Source organism: Dermacentor silvarum, chromosome 4, assembly GCF_013339745.2.
Source record: "Dermacentor silvarum isolate Dsil-2018 chromosome 4, BIME_Dsil_1.4, whole genome shotgun sequence".
Lineage (NCBI taxonomy): Eukaryota > Metazoa > Arthropoda > Arachnida > Ixodida > Ixodidae > Dermacentor > Dermacentor silvarum.
The window spans coordinates 125903537-125913952 of NC_051157.2; positions in this window are offsets into that span (position 1 = coordinate 125903537).

Sequence of the window (10416 nt, forward strand, 5' to 3'; positions counted from 1 at the left end):
TCGAGGACGAGGTTTTAAATACGAAGCATTCTTGAAGAAGTGCAAGAGATCATCGACAATGTAAGTGTTCGCTTGATAAAAAGAAACAAACGCAGAAAACGAGCCGTCCAGCGCATCCAGAACGCCTACGTCATTCGCAAATGTGAAAATCAGAAGAACATGCACTTCATTCTTTTTTGGCATATGGCGAAGGTTAATCGTTAGAGTTTACAGCCTGTGGCCTGACATATCGTCGAGAATGTGAACTATGGTGTCTTTGCAGAGTATAGTTTTAAAGGCTAGAAAAATATATGAGATAAATTTCACTGTCTTGTGAGCACGGGTCGGTTCTTTGACTAATTGGGAAAGGTCATGAAAAATAACACAATCAGTTAACTGTACAGCAGTACTAGTGAGAGGCTCTGTAAACTCAATGAATGGTATATTGAAGTCACGAGTAACCAAAACGTTATTGGTGAGGGTCCCACGGTCTCATAAAGGTTCATATAGCGGTTTGAAGAAAGCGATTTCGTCATTTGGTAGGCGGTAAAACCCACCTATTCCTAAGGTGCACTTCTTGCGGCAAATTTAACATTTACAGATTGTAAACCGTTTATATAGGGAGTCTGATGAAATGTAAAATTTCTTGGTACAGAATACCAAGCCATCCACCCCGGCAATTTTTGTCTTACGAAGGATACCGTAGCCGGGTGGTACTATTTCAGATTCGGATATATCGCTGTTTAGCCAATCTATTTTATAAATATTTCAGCATTATGTGAAAAAGCAATGCTTTCCAATTCCTCACATTTATTTACCACACAGCGAGCATTAAACTGGAGCCAAATGAATGTCTCTGCTTTAATGTCAACGGGTCACTGTTCATGACGAGGGTTCATGGATTGGACAAGAACTGTCGTTTTTTTGGGTGTCGTTACATTGAAAAAGTCAGTTGTTTTAGAATTTAATTACATCATGTATCAGCCTAACATTGTGCCCGACTTTCTGATGTCCACTGTGCTCTGCCAAAGGTTCGTTCTTTTTTGTCTAGTGAGTCCTGAGTAATCCTCTGCTATAGAAATTCGCTGCCCTTTTCGCGGTAATCGATTAGCTTCGAAAGCACTGGCCGGGGTCTACCAGTATTTCTGCGGCCAAGAATATGGATTCTATAAGCAGCCGTTACTTTTAAGGCGAAAACCTTAGATGGCCCATGGGTTGAAAGATCCGACAAGTCCGGCGTCCTGGCTTCAAAATTGAAGTGATGTCTCAGATGACGTCTCCTAGGTATTCAGGAAACTGTTATCATGAGTAGAAACAAGTTCCAAATGTCCATGGTAGCTATGAATATCGCAACATTTCGTGAGGCCTGCGCCAGTAAGCCATCAATTTCTTTTTCAATAAAAGAGCTTGATTACCTTTATTCGCGTTGAACCTACACCCTTCTAAATGTTCAGTGTGGCCACAAAAGTGTCAGCGTGTGGTTTTACCGGTTTTGTTCATATGCGCCTAGCCCTGTGCACGTGTCTTGTGATGCTTTAGGATGTATAACTACGCCTGCGAAAACTGGAAATAAATCTGTTGTTAAAAGTTTGCGTTCCTTGTATAGCGTGCCCCTCCGAGTTCCTTTCTTTGTCTACGCTACAATAAAGTAGACGAGTGAAAAAACTGTCGCAGTTTCACCCGAAAAAAAATTTTAAATTAAATTATGGGGTTTTACGTGGCAGAACGACGATCTGATTATGGGGCACGTCGAAGAGGGTCACTCCGGAAATTTGGACCACCTCGGGTTTTTTAACGTGCACCTAAATCTAAGTACACGGGTGTTTTCGCATTTCGACCCCATCGAAATGCGGCCGCTGTGGCCGGGATTCGAACCCGCGACCTCGTGCTCAGCAGCCCAACACTGTAGCCACTGAGCAACCACGGCGGGTATAGTTTCACCCGAAAGGCGAAGCATCAGTTACGATAGCAAATTAGTAGAGAGCTATACGGAGTAATGATAGTAGCTTTAACAGCTGTATAAACTTAAACAAGCAGCAGCATCAGCAACGCGGATAACTCTTGTGGACGCCGTCGGCGTTTTTTCCGCGGTCGCACTGAACGCGCGTGCCGTTGGTTGAGTGTTGCCGGTGCCTCTGGGGGCGGAGGTTTTCGACGAGATCAGCACGGGAGACTCGTCTAGCAGCGTCGGAAGTCTATACCACCTTCACGCCTCACAACGTTTGCAAATAAATACGCATTTGGTGCCGCAGCTAAACGTCGCCTCCCCTTCCCCCCCCCCCCCCCCCACGGCCTTTCGCGCGACGGCGCAGAACGCGCGTTTGCTCTCTGCCGTGTGTTCGCTCCCCGTGAAAGCACGCGTCCCTCGCGACCTTTCACTCGCACATACAGTGTCCGGCGCGCGGCGACGATTTCATCGCCGTTGATGTCATACTGAACCTCATGGCGATGGCAACGCCGACGGCAGAAATCCACTTTAGAGTGTCCATATAATTGCTATCGCAATAAAAGAAAGAGAAAGTCATGGCCGTTCTAACGTGCCATTAACCACGCAGATCTAGAGGCGATGGCTAGGTGACCGAAAATGAGAACAAGAGAAAAAAAAGTAAAGAGAAAAGAATTAATAGGAAGTAACAACGCCCTCGAATGAGAATATCAAAGTAATTTAATGAATATCTCGTGAGCGCGCACCTTTTCGCCTTCATCTTCTTTAGGTATGCTAAAGTGAGCGTCAACTTTTCTTCCTAGCGTCTCTTCAAAAATGCCTTTGACAACACTTTGTTCAAGGTCTGCCTGCGTTTCATTCGGTTTCTCTGGAATGTCAAATACCAGAAGGTTGTTCCTTCTCCCGCGGTCCTCAAGGTCGATAACCTTTTTCTCCATGTCTTTGACATTTTTGTCCAGAAGGCAATCGGCTGATGAGACCTCTTTAATCTGAGAGGCTGATGTTTCGACTTTCTTAAATCTCTGTGCGATCTTATGCAGCCTTTTTTATATTACTTTTGCCCTGCTAGAATCCTAGACAGTAACTCATCGATGGTAGAACCAGAGTTTGTCTCGATATTGCCGCAAGGAATCAGCAAAGCACATGAGAAATACTACAGAAACGTGGCTAAAGCATTGAAGCACTCTGGCGCGTACTTAAAAGCCGTCTTTTCCGTCGTTCGGTGTCTGAAGATAAATCGTTCCGAAGACACACTGGCGTTTCGTACGTTGCTGGTGTCAATAGAGCTCTGAGTCGTCACTTTTTTTTTATTCAAGTACCTTAACGGCCCATTGGGCATTACATAGGGGTGTTACAATAAAACAATAGCAGTGACAGTTGACGCATTCAAAAGGGGTAAGCATGTTATTATAAAAACAAGAACACAAGCGAAAACATCAGACAAACCGTAAAAGCAATAACAACGACACATCCTTAGACCTCGAAGAACCATTATTATGGGTGTTACACAAAATCAAGGTTACTTAGAATGAGTAATTTCAAAGAAAAATGCTTGTTAAAAGAGGTACACATACCAGCAGATACAGCATGTAACAATAAAAGAAAGAACAGAAGCAGAAAAAAATAGGCAGTACAAGGAACTCACCACTAACCTACAACAAAACCATTTGCGCAAGAAACATCAAAATATTGTGATGAAGAAAAAAGTCAAACGAGAAAAAGAGCACTTGACCACAATGACGTCTTGAACGATTGAGCAAGAAAATCCTACGTTCTTACGTTAAAATAGTGTTTTATTTTTGCAAAGAAATCATCATGGACTTAGAGCGGAGGCGATTTCATTTGGTAACTTATTCCAGTGATGTATTGCGAGAAAGAGGCCAGTGACTCAAGAAGTTAGTACGCGCCAGAACGGGCTACACTTTAAAGGAATGATCAAGGGGCGGGAAGACACGATGGGTGAGGCTAATGTGGCATACGCTCATAGACGACCTACCGTGATAAAGGTTGTCAAAATGGAAAGAAGTGCTATGGGTCTACGATTTTCTAGAGAGGGAAGAGAGAATTTTTAATGTTGGTGATGCTGGACGTTCGAGCTTGTTTATTAGGTATGATTCATTCGGGTTCCAAAAAAAAAAAAAAAAAGACGCGTACTCCATTTTTGAACTACCCAGTGTCGTGTAGGCTAATAACTTAGTTTACTGGTTTGCCGAGTAAAGGTTACGCCTGATGTAGCCAGGGGTTTTGCACGCGCTGCTAGTAATCGTATCAATGTGTTGATTCCCTGAAACGTTATAAGATAAACGAATTCCTAAGTATTTTATTGTGAGCATGTGCAATAGTAATACCGTTCATCGAATAATGGGTAAGATTCGGCTTAGTAGCTCTAATGAAAGCTATCGCCTTAGATTTTGACAGATTTCTTTCCATTTGCCACTGTCAACACCAGTCTGTAATTTTCGCGAGGTCCGATTGCAAAGTGTTAATGTCGGAAGGGTACGTGGCAGGCGTCATAGATGCGTTGTTGCTTTTCCATCGAAGCGGTAAGTTGCAGGTGGGGAAATCGGTGATGGTGGTCGGCTTGTCTCGCCCATCTTCTCAATATTTTACTTCCCTATCAACTTACATTTTTCTTTCCTAGCGGTAAGTTGATAGGACTGTGATGAGGAAACACAACGACAAACTCGCCGGTTTCCAGTTGGGCCCAGGATCCGTTTAATAATGACACGGCAGACGGGAGCTTGCTACACGAAACACAGACTTTAACAGACACGCTAGCACGATACAGATTATTTACATACACATGTACGTGGACTAGAGTCCGCGAATCGTTTGTCCAGTATATAAACATGTGCCTAGCACTCATGCGCCACCACTCGCCCGTGTGCCTCGTCGTTGCGGTGCCCGTGACGGTGGTTGTGACGGTGGAGCGTCGTTGTGGCTACGTCGCTGCTGTCGCGCCGCACCTTGTCGCGACGCGGAAGCAAGAGGAAAACAGCAGGCCGGTAGAACACCAGGCCACTGCTTTAGCTGGCCAGTAACGCCTGGCCTGTAACGCCTCGGCCGCTATAACGTCGGGCTCGGTCGGCGGACAGGTAGCTCAGGCGCCCCGGTGGCCAGCAGGAAGCACTGCACCAGGCCGCTATCACAGCAGGCCGCTGGTACACAGGAGAGCAGAGCCACGAGCGGGATCCACGACCAGGTCCGCACGGTAGCAGGACGCCCGGTCGCCAGTCCTCGGGCTCGCTCAGCAGGCAGGTAGCTCAGGTGTCCCGGTCCCCAGCATGAAGCACTGCACCAGGCCGCTATCACAGCAGGCCGCTGGCGCGCAGGAAAGCCCAGCCACGAGCTGGATCTCCGACCAGGTCCGCACGGTAGCTGGACACCCGGTCGCCGGTACCCGAGCCTGGAGCCGCCGTTTTGCGAGCTTGCGTTCGAGGCTGCCGCTCGCTCTCACGCTCTGCGTGCTCTCGTCCACTTCTTTGTTCATGGCACGTGGTGGTCTTCTTCCATTATCATCATCACCAATGCCCTTCTTGGTGCTGCCATACAATCACCAACACTTCAAGCTGGCTTGTCACGCACTTTGTTTTGGCACCGCCACACGCCACTATCCACATCATCACAAGGGCCCCCCACTTAAAATAGTTGCCCGCAACTATTCTAAACAACATAGGAGGAGGGTGCGCATGAGTGCAGGCACGTGCGATCGTTCAAGAAAAGTTCTTGGTTTTCAAACAAATCATGTTTACACACTGATGAAAAAACACGTGGAGACTTCGGAACACAAGCCAAAGTTCTCACAAGTGCCGTCCCAAGAGGTGACACAGTTCAAAGTTCTAATAAAAAAACTGCAGTACTGTGCGCGACAATCACGATGGCACACATCAATAGTGTCCAAGAAACACGAAAAACCATTCACATCTTTGTCAGAGTCCGGGGTAGAGCATGCCGGTGCAGGTACACTGAATTATGTTACCCGCTCCCAGATCAACCGAACCGCGGATGTCTCAATCCTACTTATCGGTCTTTCATGTGTTAACCGCGCACGCCAAGCAACGCCAGATGTGCTGCGTCGTGTGAGGTCAGCCGCTCCTATGTTCATGGTGTAACCTTGCACAAAACGATTGTCTGGTATCCCTAATCTTGTTCCAATTCCACTTTCGAGGACAGACGCCGCAAGGCAGCTTCGACACCTGGCACGCAGTCTCTCACTGACCGAGTGGAACTCGCCAAACTTACGATTAACACGACTACATCAATTAAACCCGTCACTACAACTCCGACCTCCATTCGGACTTCCTCGACGTGAAGCTTCGCTTCTCTGTCGCCTTTGGTTAGGTGTTGCCTTCACAAAGGCATACTCTACATTAATTGGAGTGACCGACAGTGCAGCATGCGAGGTCTGCGGCACCGACGAAACTATTGACCACCTGCTGTGCCACTGTCCACGATATGCCCAAGAGAGACAAGAACTCGCTAACGCGCTAAAAAAACTGGACAATCGGACGCTTTCCGTGCAGGTGTTGCTGGAACACCGCCCCCATCGCTCGTCGGCCCATAAAGCGGTGAAGGCACTTTTGTGCTTCTTGAGGACGACGGGCTTGTGTCAACGTCTGTGACTATTAGTGCACTAACACACGCGTCAGCGAACTAACCGCTCATTTCTCTTCTTTCCTTCCCTCCTCTCTCTCCCTGTCATCTTTGTGTTCCCTCTTCCCATTCCCCCGGTGTAGGGTAGCCAACCGGACGTTATCCTGGTTAACCTCCCTGCCTTCTGCCTTTCTCTTATTTCCTTTTCCTCCTAATCTTGTTGGGATCTTAGAATGCAAATGAGCTGTTGAATTCCCTGAGTTAACTTTCTCATGATTCAGTGGAAGGTTCGGAACATTCGTCTGGTCGTCTCTGTTCACATTTGAAGGTGAGTGAGTATGTACTTCCGTATGTCTTACAGGTGGTTTCCTGTTAGATCTTGGGTTCACCTGGCAAGCTGCAGTTAGTATACGCTGGTGAAATAGGTTGATCACGCTTACGTCATGTACCACTGGAGTCACTGCCTGGTTACTAGGCATTTGCTTTGACATCATGGGTGAGTCCACTCTCATAGGATGAGAAAGATTGGCTGGGTGAGTTTGCTGGGAATGTGTTCTGCTGGTTATACCAGAGAACAAGGCTGCGTCTTGTTTAGAGTCATGGAGGATGGGGCTCACATGAACTTTCGTTTGCGTAGCAGCCTCCGCTATTGAAGTGCTTGAATCCAACAAACAACCAAAATCAGAAGACTGCTTTGGTGCTGAGTCACAATTCCACTCTTGTGATTTATCTTTGTGGCTTAGGGCAGTTCTTTCGTTAGCTTTGTCAACGTTGCGAGCTTCGTGATCATGCAAAACATGCAATGTTTGCTCACGCGACAAGCACCCTTGAGCCGCCTCGTCGCCCGTTTCAAAACCCAAAGACTTCGTTGTGGGAGGTGGTGAAGACAAGGAAATCCCCCCATTGACAGTTTCACCATCAGATGGAGTCATTCTGCCGAAAGCCGTAGCGCTAGTGAGCGCTTCACGAGCTGCGAACTGCAATTTGAGGACGCATAGCTCTTTTTCATGACGCACTTGCTCAGCTTGAAGCTGCACTGCATGGCGAGCTTTTTCCATTTTACTTTCAGCAGCACGCCTCTCGCACTCCAATGACCGCTGATGTTCCACCCAGTCTCTTAACTCCGCTTTCTCTAGTCCCATGCTCTCGCCTAGCTCGATTAGTTCTTTTATATGCATTGCCTTTCTGTCCTTTGCAAGCTTACAACCTGCCTCGTCCTCTCCAGTGGCTATGCGTTCGAACCTCTGGAGATTCGCGTGGAGGTCATCACGTCGTTCAGTCGAACAGTGGCAGTAACTTCTGGGGGTTGAAGCAGGGTAGCTTTGGTGACGATACGGGCGCGGCTGGGGCGGATATCTCGCTCTGCGCTCCTTCTTGAAGTTTGAGCTTCAGCTGCAAGATTTGTCGCTGCCTTTCGTCGGCTAACCGCTGACTTTCTGCTGCTGCTTTGGCTGCCTCTAGCTCAGCTGCTCGTTCGTCCCTCTGCCTAGCCTGTTCTTTTTCAACCCACTCGCGAAGTTCAGCGCAAGACAAGCCTAACTGTGCTGCAGTGGTGGCTAACTTGTCTAAATTCATATCGGATGCCTAGTGCTGCGTGTATACACCCGAATGCCGGTCTCCGCGTTTGGGATGTTACTGGCGGATCCTGGCAAGCTCGCCAGATTGTGATGAGGAAACACAACGACAAACTCGCCGGTTTCCAGTTGGGCCCAGGATCCGTTTAATAATGACACGGCAGACGGGAGCTTGCTACACGAAACAAAGACTTTAACAGACACGCTAGCACGATACAGATTATTTACATACACATGTACGTGGACTAGAGTCCGCGAATCGTTTGTCCTATATAAACATGTGCCTAGCACTCATGCGCCACCACTCGCCCGTGTGCCTCGTCGTTGCGGTGCCCGTGACGGTGGTTGTGACGGTGGAGCGTCGTTGTGGCTACGTCGCTGCTGTCGCGCCGCACCTTGTCGCGACGCGGAAGCAAGAGGAAAACAGCAGGCCGGTAGAACACCAGGCCACTGCTGTAGCTGGCCAGTAACGCCTGGCCTGTAACGCCTCGGCCACTATAACGTCGGGCTCGGTCGGCGGACAGGTAGCTCAGGCGCCCCGGTGGCCAGCAGGAAGCACTGCACCAGGCCGCTATCACAGCAGGCCGCTGGTACACAGGAGAGCAGAGCCACGAGCGGGATCCATGACCAGGTCCGCACGGTAGCAGGACGCCCGGTCGCCAGTTCTCGGGCTCGCTCAGCAGGCAGGTAGCTCAGGTGTCCCGGTCCCCAGCATGAAGCACTGCACCAGGCCGCTATCACAGCAGGCCGCTGGCGCGCAGGAAAGCCCAGCCACGAGCTGGATCTCCGACCAGGTCCGCATGGTAGCTGGACACCCGGTCGCCGGTACCCGAGCCTGGAGCCGCCGTTTTGCGAGCTTGCATTCGAGGCCGCCGCTCGCTCTCACGCTCTGCGTGCTCTCGTCCACTTCTTTGTTCATGGCACGTGGTGGTCTTCTTCCATTATCATCATCACCAATGCCCTTCTTGGTGCTGCCATACAATCACCAACACTTCAAGGTGGCTTGTCACGCACTTTGTTTTGGCACCGCCACACGCCACTATCCACATCATCACAAGGACCTTTCCTAAATATAACTTGACAGGAAAGTAAAGGATTGGAAAGAGGGCCAGGACAAGCCGAGCACCGATTTACTCCGGCTGGGTCAGTCCAGAGGGGCCATCTACGTGAAGGCGAGGCCACGGGCCTCCGCTGAGGCGCAGTAAATGTCCAAACACTTACCGTCACCTCACCCCCTGGATCTCCCTTTCCTCAGACACGGCTAAGCCACGCATGGTTAGGCGTGGCAGGGTCCCATCCCCATGCGCTTGGGTACGTGGTGTTGTACCACACAAAACATCTGCTGACGCAGACGCCCCAGCGGTGTGACAAACTGGGACAGCTATTTTCTATGAAGGGCTGTCCAGGACCTCTAGCACTCCCTCCTACAAAACACAAGTTGACAACTGCGTATCACCCTAAGACTAACGGCCTTGCAGAGCATCTTAATGTAACTATCAACGACATATATGCTTGTCATGTATGTTTCAGCCGGCCATCGTTAGTGGGACCCCGCTCTGCTCTGCATTACGACTGACTGTAATTCCTGCCGACATTGCTCTGCGCTTTATTGTCCGTTTACCTCTTGTATACGAACAAATCCCCAAGTTGCCATTGGACACGTTCCTTGCCGCCGTTCTTGACACCAAGACCAGGAATTAGGGACATCGTCGAACAGCGCCTATAGCGGCCGCCGCTGCAAACATGCTCGTTTTCTACTGGAGAGCCTCGGTTGTCGTGAATAAATAATCATAGAAGCCATGTTTCAAAAAAATTCTCATCGAAGTAGGCTCTACGCGCCTAGACCGACATTTCATGCAAGCAGTACCATTAATCAGGGCCGAAAACCCGTTCCAAATTGCGGGCGAAGTTTGAAGTATGGGAGTCCTGTGGAAACTTTCAAACTTTAGAGGTGTTTTGGGCCAGTAAAAAGCGATTTGCAATGAAACTATTGCATCGATTGGTATATTCCCGGGAATTTATCAACTTCAATCACTCAGCTTTCTGCTTGTTGCGGCAGGAGCTCTTCAAATTGTAAAAAAAGCCACATGAACCAACAAGCCCACATTTTTTGATCTGTTGACTGATCTTTACTGTTGGGGTGTAGGATCTTTAAAGTGTCTTTAGAGTAGGCTAGCTCTAGATGTTCCACGTTCTCCAAGCAAAGTGGGCTGACAAAAGTTTTGTTTTACTAAAGTGTCACCACGAAGCAATACAAAACGAATTTGAATTGTTGAAAGAATAAAAACAAGTAGCTTAATTACCGACAATTCTTGTATTTATGTG